The sequence below is a fragment of the Podarcis filfolensis genome (assembly GCF_964270895.1).
Source record: "Podarcis filfolensis genome assembly, chromosome: 7".
Classification (NCBI taxonomy): domain Eukaryota; kingdom Metazoa; phylum Chordata; class Lepidosauria; order Squamata; family Lacertidae; genus Podarcis; species Podarcis filfolensis.
Genome location: NC_139603.1, coordinates 888,466 through 916,304, shown reverse-complemented (window position 1 = coordinate 916,304; position 27,839 = coordinate 888,466).

The window sequence follows — 27,839 nt, the reverse complement described above, 5'->3', positions numbered from 1 at the left end:
ACAATGCAGATTTCATTCACTCAAGATAGGAGGAAAGACTTAGCCATGCCACAAGAAAGCAGAAAAAGTAACACACACAAACCGAGAAATGGTAGGAAATGGTGAGGAGGCCTGGAAGAGGGAGAAAATGGGGCAGACAGGAATCGGGTATATGACCAGGAGATGGCCTGTGGCCTTGTGATAATTTCTCAGCATTAATATCTACTAATACATGCATTAAAACATAACAAGTTGCTTTATGTATTATCCTCTGTGCACAAGCTTGCACACTGGACCCTGTGACTGGGTGTGCATTGTGTCATTAGTGTATTATTACAAAATATGTACCTCACCCACACTTTTACCATGGCTTTCAGAATGTTCTTTTAAATGTTCTTTTCAAAAGCTTTCATATGTTGGAAAGTTCCAGACAGGTTTCATTCAAGTGTATCAACTTTCTGCACAAATATGCAAAAGAAATATGTATAATATATAATTTGTCATTCTTCAGCTCCCTCATGCCTGCTCTGTATTGCATTAGGAAGCATACATTTCAGCAGCTTATAAAGACAAGTCAATTACCACTGGCAAATTGAGTGTGTAGAGTTACAGTCCATTTTTCAAATTTGATATACTTTCTGCAATATATGGACTTCATCTGCATTAACCAATGCTAACTGGCAATGCCAACTTGGAAGTTCAGCCTCAACAAACACTCCTACAATCGTGTGTATGTTTAAATCCCATCCCCTCCAAAAGCACTACAGTACCTCTGGTTATGAACTTAATTCGTTCTGGAGGTCCGTTCTTAACCTGAAACCATTCTTAACCTGAGCTACCAACTTTAGCTACCGTATTTTTCCCTCTATTACACGCAGATTTTTTCTCCTAAAAAGTAAGGGGAAATGTCTGTGCGTGTTATAGAGCGAATGTGTGGTCCCTGGAGCTGAGAAGCGTGAGTGAAGGCAAAAAGCAGGCAAATATCAAATCGTCCGGAGAAGGGAGGAAAGAGGAAGCTGCGGCTTTCCTGCATTCTGCCTCAGGGTCTTACTGCCCACCCGCTTCTGTTTCCTTACTGTGTTTGCTCAGACGGAACAAAGAGCAGAGAAAACCCCTCCCCTCCAGGCAAGCAGAGTGGAAAACAGATTCCTCTCCGTGCGTCTGGGACTCGAAGGCAACATGCAGGTTGGGGGGGGGGGAGAGAGAGAGCTGGTTGGCTTGTGGGGGGGGGGACTTTTGCCTTCCTTTCCTCCCTCCGGTAAAACCCCTCTCCTGCATTCTTAGCCAGCTGCTTCTCTGCACACCCCTCTCCTTGTCGCTTCTATGTTTTTCCTTCCCTCCCTACTTAAAACGTGGTTCCAATCACGGATCCACATGGATCCTCAGGATCTTTGCATTGAGTCACCCCAAATTCACCATCAGATCACATAGCAATGATCTGATGCAAAAACAGGGCTGCAATGCTGCAAAAACATGGTTACAAAGCACGGATCCACATGGATCCTCAGGATCTTTGCATTGGGTCACCCCAAATTCACCATCAGATCACATAGCATGTCCATGGCTACAGCCTGCACCAAAAAAATCACGCACCCACTGTTTCCTGGGGCTGCAATGGTGCAAAAACATGGTTACAAAGCACGGATCCACATGGATCCTCAGGATCTTTGCATTGGGTCACCCCAAATTCACCATCAGATCACATAGCATGTCCATGGCTACAGCCTGCACCAAAAAAATCATGCACCCACTGTTTCCTGGGGCTGCAATGGTGCAAAAACGTGGTTACAAAGCATGGATCCACATGGATCCTCAGGATCTTTGCATTGGGCTACCCCAAACTCACCGTCAAATCACATGTCTGTGGCTGCAGCATGAAGCACAAAAATGATACATCCACTGTTTCATTCAGATTTTTTTTTTCTTGTTTTCCTCCTCTAAAAACTATGTGCGTGTTATGGTCAGGTGCGTGTTATCGAGCGAAAAATACGGTAATGGGGCCTCCCGCTGCCGTTGCACCGCCGCCATGCAATTTCTGTTCTCATCCTGAAGCAAAGTTCTCAACCCGAGGTACTACTTCTGGGTTAGTGGAGTCTGTAACCCAAAGTGTTGGTAACCTGAGGTGTTTGTAACCCGAGGTACCACTGTACTTTCAACTTGAAAATGAAACACTGTGAGAAATGGAAATTGCCAGTTTAAAGACTTTCAGAGATTATGTTAAATGAAAGCCAAAAATACACTGAGAGGTTAGTTGTTATTAGAAAATCTAGAGGAAGGCAAACCATGAGATTACATAATGTCTGCTCATTATTTCGTCTTCTTCCCCTTTCCCCCCTATCAAACAAACAAAAAAAGTCAGACAAGAACAGGGAATAGAATTGCCACTTCAGAAATAATAAGGCAAATATGAAAACATTCCAGCTTGGGGGAAGAATCCAAGAAATTTTGCAGGAGGCAAGAAAAGCTTTAAATTTATATCATTTTTTAGGGAAGTTTCTCCTGTCGGAAAAACACCCTGGGGGTGGCTGCAAGCCCCCAAAACTCTGAGCGTCCTCTGGTATGCACAGCACTGGAAAAGGCATACTAAACTTCTGGCAAAACACAGCAAAAAGAGCAAGACATCGTAGATCTAATCTACTATTTATTTACACACTATGTACAGACAAAAGCATAATGGCATCCGTTCTCTCCAGCTCCAAGAGAACAAACAAAATGAAATAAAAGCGAAAGTACAGTGTAATAGTACCCACAGCGGAAAGTCGTCCCAGACAGGCATGTGATTTACAACAATCTCATCTGCAGCATCGGAGGAGTGAAATTGCTAACATCTCCCACCCTTTCTGAAGTGTAGGTTGGTTCCCACGAGGCAAAACATAGTGATAACGGCAAGAACCTTTACTGAACTACATAACTGAGAACAGGGGCAAAGCAACTGCTTATATACATTTCTGAAAGCCTGGGCCACTCCCACTTCCAACGTGATTAGCTAAACTTCCAAGCTGCGAATCATGACTCAGCATTCAAGAGCCAATGGCAGAGGCCCAAACCCTGTGTTCTGTGATTGGACATCATGTATCAAATCAGAACACAGGAACTCAGAATCCTTAGTCCAAGCTCAGGCAAACACAGACCACTGAATACACAACACTTTCCTGGGGCCCACATAAAATATTGATGCAGCAAAGTTGCTGTGGATTCTTTCTGCGTTTATGACTTAGCCAAAAGTACTACCAACTGCTTTTCATTAATATTTTGTCAGGTTGAAAAGTACTCACACTTGTGGCCATTTCTCAGCCAGTCTTTCAGAAGTGTTCACTAGAAGCATTGACTTGATTCTGCTCAACTTCATTGGCATCAGCTCATAGCCAAAGATGACTGGCTAAAAGCACTGTGATCTCAATATATTTACTACATAATCCCCAATTGGTTGGCATCACCTATGTCACTAATTCAAGAAGAAAACAGGTTTAGATACAAAATTGTCCCGAAGCAGCAGGAAATAGGAGAAAAAATAGTAGTTAATAGGTTGGGAGGAGGGATGAACTAGTTTGAAAAGTTGCAAAAGTTTTCTTCAAATGTAAGCTTTGAAACCAATAAAATAAAATAGATTTTCTTACAAAGCCTCAGAAACACTCCTCAGGATTCACACTGGTAAATATTAAAATTGAATATGCTCAAAATATTCTTTGGCTGTAAAACACTCCAGACAAATTTAAGCTAACAAGTTGGCAACAGAAAAAGTGGCTTTGATGGGAATATAGAAGGAACCAACATATTTGCAAGGCTGATGATGCTCCCTGGGATGTATGGGGAGTTAGAGGAGGGGTAGTTCCTCTGGTGGGGGACACCTTGTGCTTCTTCTTGGATACATTGTCCACCTTTGGTCCCCACCGTGCACTCTGCTCTCACCTGTGGTTCCTAGAAGCTGTCAGCAGGTGACAGTGGCCACAATCCTGGGAGCTGCTTTGACTGGCTTGCTAAACCAGGTGAGGGTAGCCACCGGGTCTCAAATCCACAGTGAACTAGGGACTTCCCCTGTATGCAAAGACAGGCTCCGGAGGATTGAGTGGATGAAGCCAATTGTGGGTCCAATGGTCAAGTTTCTACATGTGCTGTAGAGGGAAGTGAGGGGCCGATGGGGCTCGTCTACCTGGGAAGGGAGTCCATCAAGGAGAAGACAACTTGAATCCTAAACCATTGCCTTGAGGGACATCTTCAGGAGAAGAAAAGTCTAAGGAGCAAACCCAGCACAAATCCTGAGTGGTCCCTAAGATTGTTGGATGGCGCCTTGTACACCTCCTTCTGACAACTCCTGCAGCCAAGCTGGGGCCAAACGTCTTGCTCAGCAAGGCTGAGAGGGGGGTCTTGTCATCTGGGCAGCCCAGGACCTCCATACACACTGCTCAGGCTTGCTCCCTGGGGAGGTCACTCCGGTGCTGCTAATGCAGCAGTTTGACTTCACCCCCAGAGGCGCACTCCATTGTCTCGAGACAGATGGATGCCAACAGCAAATATGACGTTTCCTGCAATCTATGTCCCTAACCCCAAGCCTATATGTACTAGGAAATATAATACCAGTCACAGTGTAATCAAACATAGATATAGCAAGGTGGTGGCACTTGGTCAATGTGCAAAAGCTACGTTGTTTTCAGGGATGAAAATATGTTGGTGAAAATAAACTCATAAATTTCACTTACATTAAGTGAAATTGCTTTGCAAAACCATATGTATTAGGTAGAATTCCATATAAAATGTGCATAATGGTTCAAAATTTGCACTAAAATGCTAGTGAATTTTCATAAGGACTTAAAAAAAACAACCCCAGTTTACAAACTGATGGAGAAATGCATAGAACTGAACTTAAAATGGGGAAAAGGAGAAACCAAGAGAAACCAAAATCGAGATATTCCGCCATTCCCAGTATCCTTTCACTAAAGGAATTTGTGCTGGTGCTAAAAGCTCTGGCAGTGATAGGCTGAGTTGCCCAGGCCTTTGTGAGGCACAGGTTAAAAAAGAAGACTCCCAGGAGAGGAAGGGGGTGGTCTAGGAAAGGAGGCAGGGGCACAAACACACAGTAGGTCAGTTGACACTGAGTGATAGAACACTGATAGAACGGGGACAAGAGAATTGCCTCCCTCCCAGATTCCATTCCTTTTGCATTCCTCTCCTTCTTAATTCTTAATTAATTTTTAAAATCAATTCCAGAATTGTGCGGTTTGCCACAGCTTTCTGTTCCTTCAGTTCATTTGCATGTTCCCTCCCCATGCTGTCAATGCACACATATGTACTGTTCAAATTGTGCCAAAGAGAGAGAGAAAGTGATCTAGATGCAATTATTTTTGTGTGGTGTTTCATTGACATGCACACATGCGATTCTGTATCAAGATGGTAACACACCAGAGAAAAAAGGCCATATGTATGATCACACATAAATATTGCTTTTTGCAGTATTATTATTGAAATGTATGAGTATGGAATGGTATTAGGGCAGGGCGGGGGTGGAGAGGTACTGAAGGGACTCAAATCTACCACAAGATGCACAGGCACGATATAAGGTTTTGAAAGAAAAACAAACAGAGCAACAGAAATGCAGTGGCTTGAAAATAGAGGGAGAGATTGGAAGCATCCCTGTGTTGGAAGAGTGCTGGGCCCACCTGAACATGGGGAGAGGAGTGAAGACCAGAGGAAGAAATCCAAGGGGGAACTTAGGAGAGAAAATGGGCAGCAAGGAGACTTGCACCTGGTAAGTTGCTGCAGAACTGAGGAATTCTAGTTCACATACTGAACTACGCATCTTATTTTCCAACTGCACAACCCCATATATATCTACTCGAACGTAAGTCCCATTAAGTTAAATGGGGCTTACTCCCAGCTATGTCAGTAGAGGATGGCAGACTAAGTTTTCTATATTTCTAGCAGGTGTCATCTGAACAGACTGCAGGATTCAGACCTGGGTAGCAATTTGAATGGATAAAAGAAAGAGTAATGAAACACTCTGTCCCTTTGTCATCAATGAGATGTTGCAGTATTTGTGCTCAAATTTCTAACCTTTACAGGCATGAAAATATTATTGAAATGTTCTGTGGGTCATGTCCCGTGAAATATCAAAAGCCAGAGTACAGTGGTACCTTGGGTTACAGACGCTTCAGGTTACAGACTCTGCTAACCCAGAAATAGTACCTCGGGTTAAGAACTTTGCTTCAGGATGAGAAATCGCCCGGTGGCGGCGCAGCAGCAGTGGGAGGTCTCATTAGCTAAAGTGGTACCTCAGGTTAAGAAGAGTTTCAGGTTAAGAACAGACCTCCAGAATGAATTAAGTTCTTAACCTGAGGTACCACTGTAATTGCCCACTAAGACCAGTGGTCAGAGAAGATGGATATACACTTCCTTGCTCCTTCCTGTGGCCAGAGGAAGAGGAGTGTGCTATGCAAAATATTGCAGAATATGAACAGGATTTGCAAGAAGGTAGGTAGGTCAAACTTTTATAGAGGATTTTTTTACAAAACCAAACAAAACAAAAGTTTTTTTGCCAAGGCTCAACAAGCTTACTCACCGTTCTCTATATAAGAGCATAATATAGATATATATTTTAGCTGATTGTTTTCCCAAGAGTAGGTCAGGACTGGGTAGAGACTGCAGCCTTAAAAACACCATTCCTTTCTGTTCTGGTTTTGCAAAATGAACAGACTTCAGCGTTATACACGCAGCACTCACTGTAAGCTGCCCACCATTGTTTTGCAGCCATCTGCATTGCCTCTTGTTCTCATGTTCCAAAGAGTTCATGGCTTGCTTGGGTTCATTACCAGCCTCTTAATTTAGAGTGCCAGTGACTCTACAGCTCGATAGCCATTTGATAATTACATGTAGTTGCTGTGTGATTATCAAGTGATGCTCGATTGCTTTTGCTATTGGATTTGTTTTTCATGTTGGCCTTCGTGAGCTTCAAAGCGGCAATGGCACTTAGTCCTAGAGCATTTTGATGGAGATGAGAAGAAAAGAATATGGCATACAGAGAGAATATACTAGAATTATGTTCCCCAAACAAACAATATAGGACTTTGCTTCTATTTGTGCATTTTAATCTAATGCCATTATTAACAAGAAAACTCTGAATCAACTGATTCAACTAATCCTAAATAATTAAAAAGTTAGTTAATTGATCTGCTGATTAAGTTAGTTAAAATCAGCTGAGAGGGTTTTAATGGTGAAAATGTATGTTAAGGGCACTCATATTTATTTTAGGCCAGGGCTGGTGAACCTCAGGCCCAGGGGGTAATGTGATATAAGAACTCAATCAATCAATCAATCAATCATGCTGAGGTCCCCACTGAAATCTGATGCTTGCCGTGTGTCTGACAATACAGATGCGACCATTCTCCCAACTTTGTTCTTATGCACCGAACCTTAATAACTTTCACAATTACAAGAAGACAATTCACTGAGCAAACTATTCATAATTGAGAACAGGCTGAGGAGAACCAAGCTTGACAACAGGATGTCTTGTATGAACACCACTTCCCATCATTAGGCAAGCTATTTCATCATCATAAGCCAAGTGGAACTGTGTAAATACAACCAGACAACCCTTCCTGTGTGGGTTCTTTCTTTGTAAGATTATTTGTGACTTAACTAATTTTTTTATTTTTTTATTTTTGTAACTGATATATAGCATTAAGCTTCTTCTCTACTAATTTTGTTTACAGCGGACCATCACATTGCTTAGGAATTTACTTCAAGACATTTTTCAGAATTGTTGAAAGCCATATAATCCCAAAGACACAGAATGCTGGGTGTTATGTAGCACAGAGCCCAGGAAAACTCATCAGGGGACAGATTGCTAACAGGTAGCAAGGCTTCAGGAGCACGCATGCTGGCTTTGCCACAGCGTTGAAAGAAGATAAATGCTGAAAGAACTGGGTTCACAGATTATGTGGCCCTCCCAAGGCACCTTGCTCCCATTTCTTCTGCTCACCATTTTGTTACTTATAAATAAAATGTCCTCCAAAAGCACTGAAAGCTGGTAAAAAAGTAAGTTCTGTGATGCTTCTGCGTTAGCATTGACACTGAACATTTGGAAATAACTGTTCTGATTAAATTAATTCAGGTCTGAATGTAAATCCAGGCAAATAGAGTATAAAGCAGAATTGCCTTATAAAAATGAGATAATTTCTAATTAAGTAAGTCAAAGATTTAAAAACTCTGCCTCAGGTTATTGAGATAAATCCAGATTTAGGTACTTAAATGGTAAGTGCTGCAGGGAATAGACAAACAATTTCTGATTTGACAAAGAAGCAATATGTTTCTGTCACAGATTGAATCTGTATAATACTTATGAATATGAGAATTGATCCAAAGAAATCACTTAGGATTTGATAACACAAGCAAAGGTTGTATTATAGGAGCACAGGAGTGCTCCTATAGTTAAGGCAAGTATCAGAAAAAAAGTTTCATTATTATAGCCTCAAAATTCTATATAGTAGTTTATAAAAATAGCATCTTGGAGGCTAATAACTTAAGGCTTGATGTATATGACTGACCTAATGAGGTCTACCCAGCAGCCAAATTAAAAACTTACCTGATAAAAATTGCCACAAATACAAATCTACCACAAAAGAAACCATATCACATAATTCGTTACATAATTCTTTGAAAAAACTTACTGCTGTTTTTTTATTCAGACTTGTTGCAGAGCCTGCCCTCTTACTGATTTGGTGAACCTCTGAGTAGCAGTTTAAAACTTACTAAGATTTCCATGCCCCAGAGGAAAACCAAAAATAGTTTTCTGTTTGCTGACAAAAATAATGGCATGCATTAACTAAAAGGAAAAGTGACACCAAAGGTCTTGCCAGCAGTGCAGAATTTGTGGAGGGGATGGCACGTGCAATTTAACCATGCAATATCACATCTTGCACACATTGAACACGCGTGATATCAACTTTACACAGTTGAAAGGCTGGCCAGTTGAAATAACAGAAATTAAATGCACAGAAGGCAGAGAGCTTCAAAGCTTTTTTTGTGCAGGGCTCTCCAAGCATGGAAATAGATTTTAAGCTCTCAGACTTGCTTGCCAGGCTCTGGGAGGCTCTTGTTAGATCTTGGACAGCCTCACAAAATTATTGCCTCCCAGAGTCCACTAAGCAAGACAGAGAGCTTAAAAGCTCTCCCCTCACAGACTGTTTGCTTAATGATCTGCTCCAGAATCTTCCCTGGTATTGATGTCAGGCTGACTGGGCGGTAATTATTTGGGTCTTCTCTTTTCCCCTTTTTGAAAATAGGGACAACATTTGCCCTCCTCCAGTCTGCCGGCACTTCGCCTGTTCTCCAGGAATTCTCAAAGATGACTGCCAGTGGTTCTGAGATCACATCTACCAGTTCTTTTAATACTCTTGGATGCAGGTCATCTGGCCCTGGAGACTTGAATACATCTAGACTAGCCAAGTATTCTTGTACTATCTCCTTAGTTATTCTGGGCTGTATTTCCTCTGCTGAATCATTTGCTCCAAATTCTTCAGGTCGGGCATTGTTTTCTTTATCGGAGAAGACTGAGGCAAAGAAGGCATTGAGGAGTTCAGCCCTTTCTGTGTCCCCTGTTTGCATTTCACCATCTTCTCCTCTGAGTGACCCCACTGTTTCTTTGTTCTTCCTTTTGCTACGAACATACCCATAAAAGCCTTTTTTATGAAGGCTTTATGAAGTTTTATGAAGTCGGCTTTCTTAAAGCCAAGAAATTGAGTCCTAGTATGCTTGGCTGCTCCTTTCCGCTGTATAGTAAACTTCAGAAGAGCATGATCACTCGCGCCTAATGATCCTTCCACTTCTACCCCACTAACCAGGTCATCAACATTGGTTAGGACCAGATCTAAAATGGCTGTTCCTCTTGTTGCTTCTCCCACTTTCTGGACAGTGAAGTTGTCTGCAAGGCCAGTGAGGAATCTGTTTGACCTTATGCTCTTGGCTGAGTTTGACATCCAACAAATATCTGGGTAATTGAAGTCCCCCATTACTACTATCTCCCTTCCTTTTGCATGCTTGGCCATCTGTTCCAGGAAGGCATCATCTATGTCCTCCGTTTGGCTTGGGGATCTATAGTAAACTCCCACAATGAGGTCACTGTTATTCTTCTCTCCCTTAATTTTGACCCAAATGCTCTCACTTTGGCTTTGAGGTTCTAAATCTTGGATCTCTTCACAGGTATACACATCCCTGACATATAAGTCAGACCTTCTCTATGGTCCATCAAGCTTACAAAAGCGCTAAAACATGGCCCAAGTGATGATAACAAAAATGCTATCTTTGTATCATCATCAAAAGCTTTGGGAGTCAGATCAATCCTCTAATCTCAGTAAACTTGTTGATGTGCTCTGTGAATTCCTCTTTTGAATTCATCCTCAATCTGGTTAATTTACACACCAAGTTTCTGTAGCAGTTTATGCTAGATTCTCCATATACGCGCTCAATATCTTTTAAGATTTGAGATGCATCATCTGTACTATTTACTAATGATAGATGCTCATCACGAAGTCCAGTCAAAATTATGTGTCTAGCTTCGCTGTTCATGCGCTTCCAAGCACTTATCTTGGCTAAAGCTTCCTCAAACGATCCCGTTGCACCAGAAGGAAGCAGTTTAGTCCTGCTGGCCACATGACCCGGAAATCCGTCTGTGGACAAACGCTGGCTCCCTCAGCCTGAAAGTGAGATGAGTGCCACACCCCATAGTCTCATTTGACTGGACTTAACCATCCAGGAGTCCTTTACCTTTTTACCTGTGCAGCCAATGAGTCAGTCCAAGTTCACAAGGAGCACCAGCACCAGCCAGACTGCAACAGAGTAGTTTTTCAGCCTCCCCATCCCTTCTTGGAGCACCAGCTGGCTCCTGTTCCAGAGGTGGTGGCAGGTTGCACACACTAGATGTGCACTTGCATTTGGATCTCAGGCTTTTTGCTGACTCTGCTCTTGGGTTCCTGGAGGAAGGTACAAAACTGGGAAAGGAACCAGTTGAGAAATTTTGTTCGCCTGATTCTTTTTGAGTGGGGTGGCAGCCTTGAAGTGTCCATCAGTGGGTCCCAGTCTGAGCTGGGGGTGGCAGTGGGATCCTCCTCTAGGGCATTATAACGCGGATCTGAACTCAGGCTGGCCCTAGAACCTGCCTGTTATTAAGAAGATGGGGTGGTTAAAAAAGATCTGCCTCTTCAGCCATAATTTGAGGGTTTAGAGTCATGGTTCATTCTACAGCTGAACCACACCCACAACTCAATAATGACCTTTTTTCTTCTTTTAGTGACAAAAGTGAATAGATACAGAAAGGGCAAGTTTAGTAATGCCATTAACCATGAGTGTGGAACCATTTTCAGTTCAATGGCTACATTCCATTCTGGGCAATCTACCAGAGGCCCCATGCCAAGGTGGGCAGTTGTATGTTAATGTTGTATCAGTACAACAACCCTGTAATTTATGCCGTTCTGGCCTATATTGTAGTTGTGGGACTGGAGCTTGACAGAATAGCAGTATGACTAACACCACCTGATAAAGTGGTTTGTGAGCATAAACTAGAATCCAGAGCTTCCCATTTCTTTAAACCAGGGAAAGGGAATCTGTGGCTCTCCAGGTGTTTCTGCATTGCAAGTCCCATCATCCTTGACCAGAGGCTCATGAGAGGGGTTGTTCACCAATATCTGGTGAGCCACAGCGCCCTTTCCATTCTAAAGAAGGCTACTACAATGCAAATATACAAGGCAGCAGCCATGCAGCAAGAACAAAAAGTACACTATTTTTTTTACTAATATTGCACTACATAATTAAGACTAATATAGTGCAGGTTTAGTGTATTTTTGAAATGAATGTTCGAAGTTGACCAAATTTAGCCTTATACATGGTTAATTTTATTAGTTTGAGATAAGGGCATCTTTCTTTGTCCCATAATTATTAAATGATCAGGACTGCAGGATGGGGAGACGAAACCATCTATTTCTTGTTTTATTTTTACCTGACAATTCATTTGCTGAAATTAATGCTCTTTCATGTGAGTTTGTCACAGTTGAACCCTGCCAGCGACTAAATTGGTGTCACATGGCACTTTTCTAAATCATTGAGCTGGGTGGAATAATGAAGGTCTAGGAATAAATACAGACCTTCCAATTAATTCCAGGCACAAGATGCATCCCTAGATGATAGGAACAAATGTGCATTTAATGTGTATCATTTGCTTTGCAGAAGTGTTCTTCACTTGTGGCTATTGGTTGTGATTTGGCAGGCAAAAGCCATGCTCCAAACATCTCTGTGGCTCCTCATTTTTTTCTCTCCTGTGGACGTTTACACACTTTGCAGTTTTGATTTAAAGAGCTGGCTCACACATGAATGTTCCCCACTGGATGAATAGGAAACCAAGTGATGACAGACATTGAGAGCTTGCAGGGCAGCAGCTGAAGAAGGAGCACAAAGGGTTTTCTTGTGTGTGTTTCTTGTGGCTGATTAGCTGCTCTCCCTGTGCAAAGGTCAGAGGGGGCAGGGTTTCTGTTGAGGTAGGTGATTAGCTGTGGGAGGAGCTTATCAGAGCTTGCAGGGCAGCGGTTTGATCCATCTTGTAGATTTAGGGGAGCTAGTCTCAAACGTTTGTTGGGGGAGACCTAGGTTTTTTGGGGGGGATTTATTTGTCCTGTCTTCACACTTTTTATGATGGAGGACTGCTGTAGTCACCCCCAACGACTCGTTCTCAAGATGGAGGGTGAGGGAACAGCTGCAGTCGCCTGCGGTTCCTGCGCAATGTTTGCCATCTTGCCAAAGGTTGCAGGCAGCTTTACCTGCAGCAATTGCATGTTGATTGCCCTCTTAAAAGACAAAGTCCAGCAACTGGAGGAACGTGTAGCTACGCTCCAAAGAATTAGAGAGCTGGAGCTCTTCTTGGAAGCAACAGAGCACACCGTCTCCACCAAGGAGGAGACAGGGGACTCCCCTGAGAAGGAGGCTAGTTCACCAACACAGGAGCCAGATATATGGAGAAACGTGACTCAAAGAAGTAGGAGGCCCAGGGTTCGCTCTGATTGTTTAGAAATACACAATCGCTTTGAGGTCCTCTCCCCTAGCATGGAAGACGAAGAGCAGACTCCATTTGAGGATCTCTCCCTCATTACAGTCGATCAGGTATATGAAGACGAGCAGCAAAGGGAGTCCTCAGGGAATGTGCAGGCGACCTTGGAATGGACAGCTCACGGAAGAACCCCGACCAGACCTAAGAGGAGGCGTGTAGTGGTGATAGGGGATTCCCTACTGAGGGGAACAGAAGCAGTGATCTGTGGGCCTGACAAGATGTCTCGGGAAGTGTGCTGTCTCCCCGGGGCTAAGATCCAAGATGTAACTGAACGACTGCAAGGAATCATAAAACCCACTGACAAATACCCCTTCCTCTTGGTTCATGTGGGAACCAATGACACTGCAAGCAATAGCCTCCAGAAGATCAAAAGAGATTACGAGGCTCTGGGCAGGAAATTGAAGCAATTAAATGCACAAATTGTCATCTCATCTGTCCTCCCAGTTGAACGATGTGGCCCAGGGAGAGAGGGAAAAATAGTGGAAGTGAACAACTGGCTTCGCAAATGGTGTAAACAGGAACGGTTTGGATTCTTAGATCACGGAATGCAGTTTCTTGAAGATGGACTTCTGGCAAGCGATGGGCTGCACCTCACAACGGTTGGGAGGAATGTTTTTGCAAAAAATCTCAGAAACCTCATCAGGAGGGCTTTAAACTGACTAATGTGGGGGAGGGAGACAGTGCTCCTGAAGGTAGGAGTCTATCAATTGATGAAGATGATCATCCAAATGTCATAGACCGAATGGAGCAAACAGCACGCAGACCTAGTGGTGGGAGGAAAAAATTCCTTAAATAAGAGACACGGGGGAATGATTAATGGACTTCAAAGTCTGTACACTAATGCGCAAAGCATGGGAAATAAACAAGATGAGCTTGAGCTCTTGGTACAGCAAACTAATTATGACATAATAGGAATCACTGAAACCTGGTGGGATAAGTCCCACGATTGGAATGTAATAATGGAGGGATACAATCTATTTCAGAGAAACAGACCAGACAAGAAAGGAGGAGGAGTGGCGTTATATGTCAGGGATGTGTATACCTGTGAAGAGATCCAAGATTTAGAACCTCAAAGCCAAAGTGAGAGCATTTGAGTCAAAATTAAGGGAGAGAAGAATAACAGTGACCTCATTGTGGGAGTTTACTATAGATCCCCAAGCCAAACGGAGGACATAGATGATGCCTTCCTGGAACAGATGGCCAAGCATGCAAAAGGAAGGGAGACAGTAGTAATGGGGGACTTCAATTACCCAGATATTTGTTGGATGTCAAACTCAGCCAAGAGCATAAGGTCAAACAGATTCCTCACTGGCCTTGCAGACAACTTCATTGTCCAGAAAGTGGGAGAAGCAACAAGAGGAACAGCCATTTTAGATCTGGTCCTAACCAATGTTGATGACCTGGTTAGTGGGGTAGAAGTGGAAGGATCATTAGGCGCGAGTGATCATGCTCTTCTGAAGTTTACTATACAGTGGAAAGGAGCAGCCAAGCATATTAGGACTCAATTTCTTGACTTTAAGAAAGCCGACTTCATAAAACTTAGGGAAGTGCTGGGTGAGATCCCATGGACAGTAATACTAAAAGGAAAGGGAGTTCATGATGGCTGGGAGTTTGTTAAGAGGGAGATAGTAAAAGCACAACTTCAGGCAATACCAATGAGACGGAAACATGGAAGGTGCCTAAAGAAGCCAGGGTGGCTATCTAAAGAGCTTTTAACTGAGTTAAGATTAAAAAAGGATGTGTACAAAAAATGGAAAAGGGGGGAAACCACCAAAGAGGAATTCAAACAAATAGCCAGCACGTGTAGACACAAAGTCAGAAAAGCTAAAGCACAGAATGAACTCAGGCTTGCTAGAGAGGTTAAAAGCAACAAAAAAGGCTTTTATGGGTATGTTCGTAGCAAAAGGAAGAACAAAGAAACAGTGGGGTCACTCAGAGGAGAAGATGGTGAAATGCAAACAGGGGACACAGAAAGGGCTGAACTCCTCAATGCCTTCTTTGCCTCAGTCTTCTCCGATAAAGAAAACAATGCCCGACCTGAAGAATTTGGAGCAAATGATTCAGCAGAGGAAACACAGCCCAGAATAACTAAGGAGATAGTACAAGAACACTTGGCTAGTCTAGATGTATTCAGGTCTTCAGGGCCAGATGACCTGCATCCAAGAGTATTAAAAGAACTGGCAGATGTGATTTCAGAACCACTGGCAGTCATCTTTGAGAATTCCTGGAGAACAGGCGAAGTGCCGGCAGACTGGAGGAGGGCAAATGTTGTCCCTATTTTCAAAAAGGGGAAAAGAGAGGACCCAAATAATTACCGCCCAGTCAGTCTGACATCAATACCAGGGAAGATTCTGGAGCAGATCATTAAGCAAACAGTCTGTGAGCACCTAGAAAGGAATGCTGTGATCACCAATAGTCAGCATGGATTTCTGAAAAATAAGTCGTGTCAGACTAACCTGATCTCGTTTTTTGACAGAATTACAAGCCTGGTAGATGAAGGGAACGCAGTGGATGTAGCCTACCTTGATTTCAGCAAGGCATTTGACAAGGTGCCCCATGATATTCTTGTAAAGAAGCTGGTAAAATGCGGTCTTGACTATGCTACCACTCAGTGGATTTGTAACTGGCTGAATGACCGAACCCAAAGGGTGCTCATCAATGGTTCCTCTTCATCCTGGAGAAGAGTGACTAGTGGGGTGCCACAGGGTTCTGTCTTGGGCCCGGTTTTATTCAACATCTTTATCAACGACTTGGATGATGGACTCAAGGGCATCCTGATCAAATTTGCAGATGGCACCAAACTGGGAGGGGTGGCTAACACCCCAGAGGACAGGATCACACTTCAAAACGACCTTGACAGATTAGAGAACTGGGCCAAAACAAACAAGATGAATTTTAACAGGGAGAAATGTAAAGTATTGCACCTGGGCAAAAAAAATGAGAGGCACAAATACAAGATGGGTGACACCTGGCTTGAGAGCAGTACATGTGAAAAGGATCTAGGAGTCTTGGTTGACCACAAACTTGACATGAGCCAACAGTGTGACGCGGCAGCTAAAAAAGCCAATGCAATTCTGGGCTGCATCAATAGGAGTATAGCATCTAGATCAAGGGAAGTAATAGTGCCACTGTATTCTGCTCTGGTCAGACCTCACCTGGAGTACTGTGTCCAGTTCTGGGCACCACAGTTCAAGAAGGACACTGACAAACTGGAACGTGTCCAGAGGAGGGCAACCAGAATGGTCAAAGGCCTGGAAACGATGCCTTATGAGGAACGGCTAAGGGAGCTGGGCATGTTTAGCTTGGAGAAGAGGAGGTTAAGGGGTGATATGATAGCCATGTTCAAATATATAAAAGGATGTCACATAGAGGAGGGAGAAAGGTTGTTTTCTGCTGCTCCAGAGAAGCGGACACGGAGCAATGGATCCAAACTACAAGAAAGAAGATTCCACCTAAACATTAGGAAGAACTTCCTGACAGTAAGAGCTGTTTGACAGTGGAATTTGCTGCCAAGGAGTGTGGTGGAGTCTCCTTCTTTGGAGGTCTTTAAGCAGAGGCTTGACAACCATATGCCAGGAGTACTCTGATGGTGTTTCCTGCTTGGCAGGGGGTTGGACTCGATGGCCCTTGTGGTCTCTTCCAACTCTATGATTCTATGATTCTATGATTCTATGATTTGATTGGTTATTTAAAAGAAGAATGAAGATAGAGCTGAATCTCCAGTGAGAAATGCTAGAAGCAAGGACAGTTGTTATGTATCTAGGCAATTTACAAAGTCCAAAGAGATGCCTAGGAAAGTGATTTGTTTCAATTGTAACAAAGAAGGACACATTGCAAAGAACTGCAAAGCTCCTAAAGCAAAGAAACCCCACCCCTTTCAGCCAAAAGGGGAAAAGAAGGGGAAATGTGAATGTACATGGTTGCTGCAAGAAAGGAATTTAACTGTCCAGAATCGGGAAAATAAATGTAATAAATGGATTTTGGATTCAGGTGCATCTTCCCACTTTTGTCATAAAAGGGACTATTTTAATGAGATAAATGATGAAGAAGGATCTGAAATTGAGATTGCAGATGGCAACATTGTTAAAGCAAAAGGTGCAGGTTCCATGAGCTTGAAATGCAATATAAACAATGAATGCATTGAGAACACAATCTCTAGAGTTTTGTACATACCAGAGCTGAGCTGCAATTTAATCAGCGTGTCCACTTTGGACAAGAAAGGTTTCCAGATCACCCCACGCTGGAAGAATGGCAGATGAAGGTGATGGACTATATGGAACTGGCGGAAATGACTGGCAGAATCCGAGACCAGGGAGAAGAGTCGGTGGAGGAAGATTGGAAGAAATTCAAAGTTTATTTACAGAAGCATTGTAAGATTAATGAATGTTAGAATGATGTTGGAATGAATTTATGTGATTTTAGCAGAAATGTCACAAAGATTTAGAAAAAAACAGACTGTTAATTGGTGAAAGGAGGGAAAGTAAACTTATATTAATATCAAGATAAATTTACAGGACAAAAATTTGAAAAGAGGGAAAGGATTTGCTGAAATGGATAACTGACTTAGAATACAAAAAAGGGAGGTGTGAGGAGGTCAGGGAAATAAGCTAATGAAAGAAAACAAATGGGAAGAGTTGCTGTATTTTTTCTTTGATTTTTCTTTTTGTTTAATGGATTTTAATTCTTTGTTTTTTCTTTTTGATCTTTCTTTTTTCTTTTTTGTATTTCATCTTTTTTTTGTTTAAAAGGATGTTTTTCTTGATGTTTCTTTTTGTACTTTTAAAAAACTTTAATGAATATCTTATAAAAAAAAAAGAAAGGTTTCCAGATCACATTTGGAAATGGAGAATGTAAAGTGACTAAAAATGGCAAAGTGTTTGCTCAAGCAAAGCTAATAAATGGTGTGATCTTTCAGAGAACCAGTCTGCAAAAGTGGCACATTCCAGCCAGAAGGATGAGGCAGATCTGGACCTATGGCACAGAAGGCTTGGACACAGAGATACCAGCGTCATTTTGGATCTACAGAAAAGAGATCTTGTAAGAGGTTTGCAGGTAAAGCAGAGCAACAAAGCTCCAGCAAAGTGTGTAAGCTGTATTACTGAGAAGGCTGTAAAACCTTCGTTTCCATGTGCAGAACAAAGAAGCAACAAAGTGCTTGACATAGTGCACACTGACATATGTGGACCCATGAATGTTCCCTCACTGGGAAAGAATAGATATATTTTAATATTTCTGGATGACTTTTCAAGATTTTGTGTTGTATATTTCCTCAAAGAGAAGAGTGAGACAGTGGACAAGCTCCAGGAATAGATTGCCATGGTCAAGAATAAATTCCAAAGAGCTCCAGCTGTGTTAATGAGCGACAATAGAGGTGAGTACTGCTCAAATGAAATGCATGCTCTCCTGGCCAAGGAAGGAATTGCACACGTAACCACAATTCCTTACACACCACAGCAGAATGCCATAGCTGAGAGAAAGTTTAGGTCCATTATGGACATGACAAGGTGCATGCTAAAGGATGCATGGTTGCCACAGAAGCTGTGGGCCGAAGGAGTATACACGTCGGTATATTTGCAGAATAGATTGCCAACTAAAGGAGCAGAGTGCACACCATTTGAACTTTGGCATGGGAAAGCTCCCAATCTGTCGCACATACGTGTGTTTGGAAGTCTGTGTTACTTCCATGTGCCCAAGGAACACAGACACAAGCTTGACTCCAGGGCAAAAGCAGGTATCCTTGTGGGATATGCTTCTGGAGGCAAAGGATACAGAATTTTGGACTTTACAAACTGGTAAGACAAATGCACACCATGCGGTTTATTTTGATGAGTATGGAAAAGTAGACACTAAGAACACTGTTGTGGACTCTTCCAATGAGTCAGAAAGGACTCAAGAGTTTGTATATTTCCCTTTTGAGACCCCACAAAGTACTAATCTGCCTTCGAGTACTTTGTAGTACTTCGCCCTACAGGCGACGCACCAGAAGACGCAGAGGACTAGAACCTTGGCGGCACCAGAGACGAAGAGGAGGACTCAGATGGGGACATGCCTGCGTTGGAGGAGGATGAGGAAGCTGATGCGGTCACAGAACCAGAGGTCAGGCACTCATCCAGAACCAACAGAGGTGTCCCACCATTACGGTTGCCCTACTTTGCAGGGTCGGCGTTTCCACAGGAACCTTCCACTTGGGAAGAGATACAGGAGATGCCAGCTGCAGAAGCCAGTCTCTGGAGGAAGGCCGCACAGGAGGAGGTAGATGCACTGCATCAAAACAAGATCTGGACACTCACTGAGCTGCCTCCCGGTAAGAAGGCCACTGGCAGTAAATGGGTTTTCAAGGTTAAGAAGGGGTCAGAAGGAGAAGTGCAGTGCTACAAAGCTAGACTTGTAGCACAGGGATTTTCACAGCGTTTTGGTGAAGACTATGATGAAGTTTTTGCACCAACGGTGAGGTACAGCAGCGTAAGAATGCTTTTAAGCATTGCAGCCTCCAAGAAAATGAGAGTGAAACACATTGACATTGCTACTGCTTTTCTCCATGGGCAGATTTCTGAAGAAATTTACATGAAACAGCCCAAAGGTTTTGTAAAACCACATGAGGCACATTTAGTGTGCAAACTCCAGAAAGGACTTTATGGACTTAAACAGGCTGCTAGAGCCTGGAACCAGAAGTTGCATAAAATGCTGATGCAACTTGGGTACAAGCAAGGCGACGTTGACAAGTGCTTGTACAATAAGTCAAATAATGGACAATTCTCATATATCTTAGCTTTTGTTGATGACCTGATTATTGCCACAGCAAGTGAGAAAGACTATACACAGATAGTAAAACACCTCGGGATCCAGGTGGAAAGAGAAGAGGACGGCTCATTTCTTCTCAGCCAAAGACAGAAGATCCACGAGCTAATTGAGCATATGCAGATGCAAGACGCACATCCAGTTGCTACACCGATGGCTACTGACTTCCTGAAGAATCAGCAGGATTCGAAGCAGTTGCCAGACAACAGTGAATACAGGTCGGCGATTGGTAAACTTTTGTATTTAGTTACCACATGTAGACCTGACTTAGCTAATGCTGTGGGGATTCTTAGCAGAAAAGTGAATTCTCCCACTGAGCATGATTGGGCAGGTGTAAAGAGGGTGGTGCGATATTTGAAGGGTACCATGAATTGTAAATTAAGGTTACCAGCCGTCAGAGACCCTAAGTTGGTTGGGTATACTGATGCGGATTGGGCTGGGGATAATGCTGACTATAAATCAACAAATGGTCATGTTTTTATGTTTGGGGATGGACCTGTTGCATGGGGCAGTTATAAACAGAGCTGTGTAGCATTATCTTCCACAGAATCAGAATACGTTGCAGCAACAGAAGCCTGCAGAGAGATCGCCTGGCTTGATCAGCTCATAAAGGACTTTGGGTTGGTGAGAAAGGGGCCTGTCAGCTGCTAGAGGACAATCAAAGTTGCCTGAAGCTGACGCAGAGTGAGTTCCTTGCCAGAACAAAACACATTGGGGTTAAATACCACTACATACGCCAGATGATCCAGGATGGACGTGGAACTATCCTACTGCAGCACCCAAGAGATGACTGCTGACATCCTCACCAAGCCCCTACCAAGAGAGAGTTTCCAGAGTCTACGTGTCAAGCTGGGACTCTGGGTGGTTGAATAAAGTTGTTTATGTTTTGTGTATGTTGTATTGCCTGAGAAGGGGTATGTGGGATGTAAACACAGGAGCAGTCAATGACAACATTCCTAGAGTGTACATGTTAGAACATGGGGAGGGATGTCTGTCTAGCAAGCAGGTAAACTTCCTGGGGACGGACTTCCTCCGCATGTGACCAGAGGTGGGTGTGGCCTCACCTGTGCAGGTAAATGATAAAAGCTCAGGGCAGGCAGCCATCTCTCTCTCTCTGCCATCTTCCTTCAAAGAAGCAACATGCCCTCTTGGCTCTCAGCCAAGAGAGGAGGAAAGGACTATCTTCCTATAAGTAATGTATTTTACATTTTTAAGCCTGTCTGCCTTCTGGGATCATACTGTGAACAGAACGTGAGTAAACTCTTTTATACTTTTATAAAGACTGTGTCATATCTTGTATTTTAAGAGGGAACAAAAGGGGAAATTACCAGAGTAATTATTATAGAGGTTCTAGCGAACCTGTGCAGATGTTACCGTTGTGAACTTTAAAAGGGAATGTTTATAAACTCTGCTGATATTTTGGAAACTTGTTAGCACAAGTTGGATTAGGATATAATCCCACAATATATCCTCTCCTGCACCCCTGAACATTCCCACAGCAGACCAGTGCTCAGGGATGATAGGAATTGTAGTCTCAAAACATCTGGAGAGATGAGGTTGAGGAAGCCTGATCTAGGACAAGAATTTGATCAGCCTCATTTATGCAAAATTTTCAGGAATGAATGAACAACTAAATGGCAAGCAGGGCAGCAAAAAAGATTTTGCCTAACCATAAACTGCATTACTCATAGCAAAATAAATTAGAGGGATTCCTCATCTCCATGATGAGGAAACCAAACTTGTTGAAGCATTAAAGACCCAGACTTTAGTACGATATCTGGTTGGTCGCCCAGTTAGCCTTGTCCAGAGCCTTGGTGAACTGCTTGATTAAGCCAAGCTTGATGTGCAGCGGTGGGAAGAGTATTCTGTCTCTGTCCACCAGAGGGTCGTTAATGATGTTCCTTTTTCTGCAAGGCACCAATTCCTCCCTCACAGGCCAGTCCTGAGCACGGTCCCTACTATGAGCACGGTCCCTACTATCACACATGCACAGAAAACATGGGTACTTGGTGAAGCCAGACTGTTGTCCCAACAAAAAGTTCATCATCTTCAGGTCAACACAAATAAACCACTTATGCTGATCATAACCAATTTTTTTACAGCACATACTTCACCGCTTCATAGTTCTCCTTCAGTGTAGTCGAGTGAGCCGGGGTATAGAGGCAAACTGGTTGCTGTTGTGTAGCAGAACACATTTCAGTGATCGCTTGCTGCTGTCAATGAACAGTCTCCAATCTTTGGGTTTGTACTGTGGCACTCCAAGCTTGAGCAGAAGCTGTGCAATATCTGCACAGTACACCAAGTCCTTCTCTTTTGAGAAAAAACGGAGGTACTCTTGATGCCTGTTGCGGAAGAAGCTGATGAGAGCACTGTCAGAGAGGAGGATTTTTCCTTCAATCTGGATGCCAACAGTTCGGCAGAGTCCTTTGACAAGCTGAGGTCGCGAACTAGATCATTCAACTCCTTTTGGGAAAATGGATGTGGAGCATCAACTTCAAGAACCACTTCTTCTTCTTCTTCATGTCCTTCAACACTGGAGGCATCTTCGTCACTAATGTCAGGAAGTTCTCTGAAGATAGGCACTGGAATTTCATCACAATGAGCTACAGGACGACGTGCTGATTGAAGATCAGGATACTTGAGGCTGCTCCGGTTCTTTCTGTTGATCCCAGTCACATCAACAGCGCAGAAATAGCAGTCAGTGACATGGTTTGTCAGCTCCCTCCAAACCATGGGAATTCCAAACAAAATTAGGTACAAATTAGTCATAAGTTGGCGCATGCGCGGGTGGAGTTTCCTATACACTTCGTGGGGCGTCTGTCCCATTAACTTAGTTTTGATCCCCCAACTTTATGCTTTGCCGCACCAATTTATGGAAGATTTAGAGGTTTTATGACTTCAAACTGATCCCTTTTCGACATAATCACCCAGAACTATCAGACCTGAATATTTCTTGTCATTAAAATAATCATTTCCAATCAAAACAATTATTCGACATGGCATTTTACCACCACCAACTTCTTCCAAAATGCTCCACACAAGCGTACATGTGAAGAAAAACGTAAAAAAACGACATGTGGCCATTGCTCAAAAACTTGACCAGATTGAGCAAAACCAAAGTGATTTTTGGATTCAGTGCATCAGATTCATCCTAAATCAACTGAAAAAACGCAGACAACAAATTTGTTGTTGACCAGTGAAAGGTAAAAATTTGTCGAAAATGTATGTTATTGTTGGAGTGGCATACAAAAGATGAACGTTAAATCTGTGATGATAGATTGGGCAAGAGATGTAGGACATAATACAATGTTTGAGGACTGGAAAAGACTGTGGTAGAAAGTGGTAAAGTTCACTGCATGTACTGTGTTAAAGGAAAATATAATGAAAATGATGTACAGATGGTATTTGACTCCTGTTAAATTAGCAAAGATATATCATAACTGTGATAATTTGTGTTGGAAATGTAAAGAAAAGGAAGGAACTTTTTACCACATGTGGTGGACCTGCCCCATGGTGAAAGACCTCTGGGAAAAGATTTATAATGAACTGAAGAAAATGTTGAAATATACATTCATAAAGAAACCAGAGGCCTTTCTTCTTGGATTAACAGGTTTGGAATTGCCCAAGAAAGATGTTAAATTATTATTGTATGCCACAACTGCTGCTCGTATTTTACTAGCTAAAAAGTGGAAAACCCAAGAATTACCAACGGTGGAGGAATGGCAGATGAAGATGATGGAGTTTTCAGAGCTAGCTGACCTTACCGGAAGAGTTCGCGACCAGAAGGAGGAGGAGTATCAGGAAGAATGGAGAAAATTTAATGATTATTTAGCTAAATTTGTTAAGTTAAACTAATTGGAAATAGCTTGCAGGTGACAGATTGGCTTAGGAATGTATATGTTAAGTGATGTTTAACATGTACAATTTTGAATTGAAAAGATATAAGGATGTTAATGAACCAAGTTAGGTTTATAAGAATTAGGACTTGGAAAGCCGTTATAAGGATATGCATGGAAATTCAACCAAGGGGAAGCAAGGAAGTCACTTAACAATGTTAATAAGTGTAATTTCAATAAGGTTATAATTTATGTTTGTTTGTTTGTTTGTTTGTTTGTGTGCTTTATTTGTTTATAATTTTGTGAAAATTAATAAAAAAAATTGAAGAAGAAAAAAAAAGGCCCAGACTTGGTACCAGGAAAAAATGGAAACGTTAGATAAAGGTATGCTCTCATTTCATGGCAGACTTTAGCCCTATTCCAGTGAGCAGACCTCTGTGGTCCCAGACAGCATATTTATATTATATTATATTATGAAAGCCAGGGCAAGGAAGGAACTGTGGTGAAATACACCCACAGACCATCTGCCTGGTATTTTGAACGATGCCAAAGTCAAGAAGTGGCAGCATTTCCCAGAAAACTGGTCTAGCATCCTGGCCCATCACTCTGGTGGGAGTGGCACAGCACGGCTGCATCTGGCTCTTCCATGTCTGTCTGCTGCCATTTGGCACCAAAAGGCCTCACACTGTCTTCCTTGCTCCTTCAACTGCTTTCATGCACTTCTCTGCAATCCCCTTGCAACTTTCAGGTTTGAAATGGTACAGCAGGTATTTGGCACAGGCTGAGCTTTAGGAGGAGACATGCGCTCCCCAGAAGGGATAGTCCGGGTTGTAAAAAAACAAACATGCCACAGTTAGCTCTTGCTGAAGTGGTATTCAGAATATGCTGGGGGGAATCCCAGCTGCATGAATAAGCCCAAAGAACAGAGTGTATCCTATTGATTCCTAGTAAAGTAGCTTGGAACAAATACCTACCATTTTCAAAATGCCCCCCCCCCCCCCCGCTGGCGGGAGATAATAATGATTTGGGAAGTGGGGGGCTGAGTAGGAAATGCAGAGGCTGTAGACAGATCATCCTTTTTAAGAGAGCTGAAAAGTAATTTCACAATGTCATTACTTGCTCTGCCAGGTTGCCAGCTTTTGAAATGGATGCTGTAGCTAGATGCTGCGCAAAGCTTTGCCTGCTGACTGATGCAGCTCAAACTCCTGTGGAAGTGAAGAGGTTGCACCTGTTTCTTTTGTCATGGACAGATAATTGTTTGGTCAGGTTTGGGCTTGTGACAACTACATACAGGCTTCTCAGTGTTTTCATTTTTCCCCACTCTTAAATTAAATTCACTTCTCCACATTTCCACATCAATTTCAGATTTTTTTAGAAAGTCCACCAGCATTTCTTTTTTTTTATATAATAATTTTTATTCAAATTTCCATTATACAAATTTAGCATATTACAATTTTTCCACAAATTTCAACTTTTTGGACTTCCATCAGCTTCTCTGCAAATCATCCATATTTTTTACATACTTTACACATTCCCAATATATAGTATTGCCTTTTAGCGTACCCTTACTATCCTGCTTCTTTTTTACAATATTTCTCTGACTTTCTCAAAGCTTCTTTAAATCCCACTAGCGTTGTTTGTTCATCACATATACTTTCCAGATATTCTGTAAATTTTCCCCAGTCCTCAATGAACTTGTGATCCCGTTGGTATCTAATCTTCCCAGTTAGTTTGTCCAACTCTGCATAGTCCATAAGCTTCATTCTCCACTCTTCAAGGGTCGGTACTTCCTCCTGTTTCCATTTCTGAGCCATTAAAATTCTTGCTGCTGTCACTGCGTATTGAAAAAGCTTAAAGTCCCTTCTATTTATCTCACATCCTGTTATTCCTAACAGAAAGGCTTATTGTTGTATATTTCAACATCTTTTTCAATTCATTATACCGTATTTTTCGCCCTATAGGACGCACTTTTTCCCCTCCAAAAATGAAGGGGGAATCTGGGTGCGTCCTATGGGGCGAATGCAGGCTTTCGCTGAATCTTGGAGAGCGAGAGGGGTCGGTGCGCACCGACCCCTCTCACTCTCCAGGCTTCAGGAAGACATCCGCAGCCTAGGCAGCCCTGCGGGAGTTCCCGCAGGGATGTCTAGGCTGCGGATAGCAGCCTGCTTCCCGAAGCGTCGGGCGCCCTGAAAGCAGAGCGCCCGGCACTTCGGGAACACATCCGCAGCCTAGGCAGCCCTGTGGGAGGTCCCGCAGGGATGTCTAGGCTGCGGATAGCAGCCTGCTTCCCGGAGCGTCGGGCGCTCTGCTTTCAGGGCGCCCGGTGCTTCGGGAACACATCCGCAGCATGGGGAGCCCTGCAGGAGTTCCCCGCAGGGCTCCCCACACTGCGGATAGCAGCCTGCCGCCTGGCGCGCAGGGCACCCTGAAGCAGAGCGCCCCTCGCACCGGGCATACTTCCGCAGCTTAGGCAGCCCTGCTGGAGTTCCCCGCAGGGCTCCCCACGCTGCGGATAGCAGCCTGCTGCCCGGCGGGCGGGGCGCCCTGAATCAGAGCACCCCTCGCGCTGGGCAGACATCGGCCAGCCCCACAAGCTCGGGGGACAGCAGGGAGGCGCAGCGCCGCCATCCCGCTGTTCCTCGACCTGGTTCGGTTTCTCCGACCTGCTTTTTTGGGGGGAAATAAAGGAAAAAATTTTTTCCTTTATTTCCCCCCAAAAAAACTAGGTGCGTCCTATGGGACGGAGCGTCCTATGGGACAAAAAATACGGTATATCATCTCCCAGAAACCCTTCACTTTTTTACATTCCCACCACATATGATAAAATGATCCTTCTTTTTCTTTACATTTCCAACACTTATTACATGTTTTAAACATTTTTGCTAACTTAACCCGTGTTATATACCATCTATATACCATTTTCATAGTATTTTCTGCTTTCAATCTCTGGTAGGATGTTGTAGAAAGAACTGGATTTTGTGGGTAGGCTGGAAGCTACGTAAAGTATCTTGAAAAATTATTCTATTCTGAGCGTTCCTCTTCTTTGTTCTGCATGATCTCTTCCTGTGTAAAGGGGAGGTGGAGAGGGGAAAGGGGGTGAACAACTGGAGTGTCCCTAGACTGGTGAAACCAGCGAAGCACACCCACCCACCCCAGTGCAAGGAAGAGGGATGGAGCGTGAAAAAGCCAGTCCCAAAGGTGTACACTCTAAGGGGAAATGCATTTAAAGCAGCAGATAATCAAAACAATCTCTTCTATTCACAGGTGACAAAAATATATATATGCAGAAGTGAGATTACAATTCTTACATCCCTTCATGGTCCTCAATTTATTAAAATATCCAATACAAAAACATTTAAGACTGAACTTCCTTAAAAACATCCACACCTCAGGGTAGGTTATCTCCAACTAATTTCTGCTCAGAGTAGACCCAGTGAAATTAATGAAATTAAGTTCGCTGTGTCCATTAATTTTAATGGGTCTTCTCTGAATAGGACTAGTTTCAGAAACAGTCCAGTAGGAGACAAGCTTAAATGTTGTTTTAAAATGTAGCATGTGTTTAATCTGTAAACTTGGCAAATGTATAACAAGACTGAGGCAGAAGACCAGAAGTTGTGAGGCTGGGGAAACACTGAATAATATCAAATCTGGAAGTTTGATTCTACAAATGTCTATGGTTTGCAAGACCTGATGGGGTCAGCAAACTTTGCCCCGGTAGCCGGATGCAGCCCCCAGGCTCGCAAATCCAGCCCTCGGACCCTGCCGCCCGCTCGGTCAGTCCCTGTGCGCTGCGGACCCCTCGCTGGCTTGGGCCTCAGGCAGAGGGCTGCTCTCCTCCCCATGGCGAAGCGGAGCGTGCAAAGCAGAGGGGATGATTGTTGCAAGATTTGTGTGGCGTTTGCATGGAGCCAGCATTTACGCACGCACACAGAGACCTTGCCACAATATTGTTGTGACCATTGCATGGTGCGCACTTACCCAGGAGTTGTTGCGCTCTGGTGAGATGTGATGTCAACTTAACTTTTACACAGAGGGCAGGCCTGCTGGAATGAATGGACCTGGGCTAGGCATGGCCACATGTCAACGGGTCTACTCTTGAGTAAAAAAATAGGGGAGCAACTTCCACGTAAATACGCATTTTA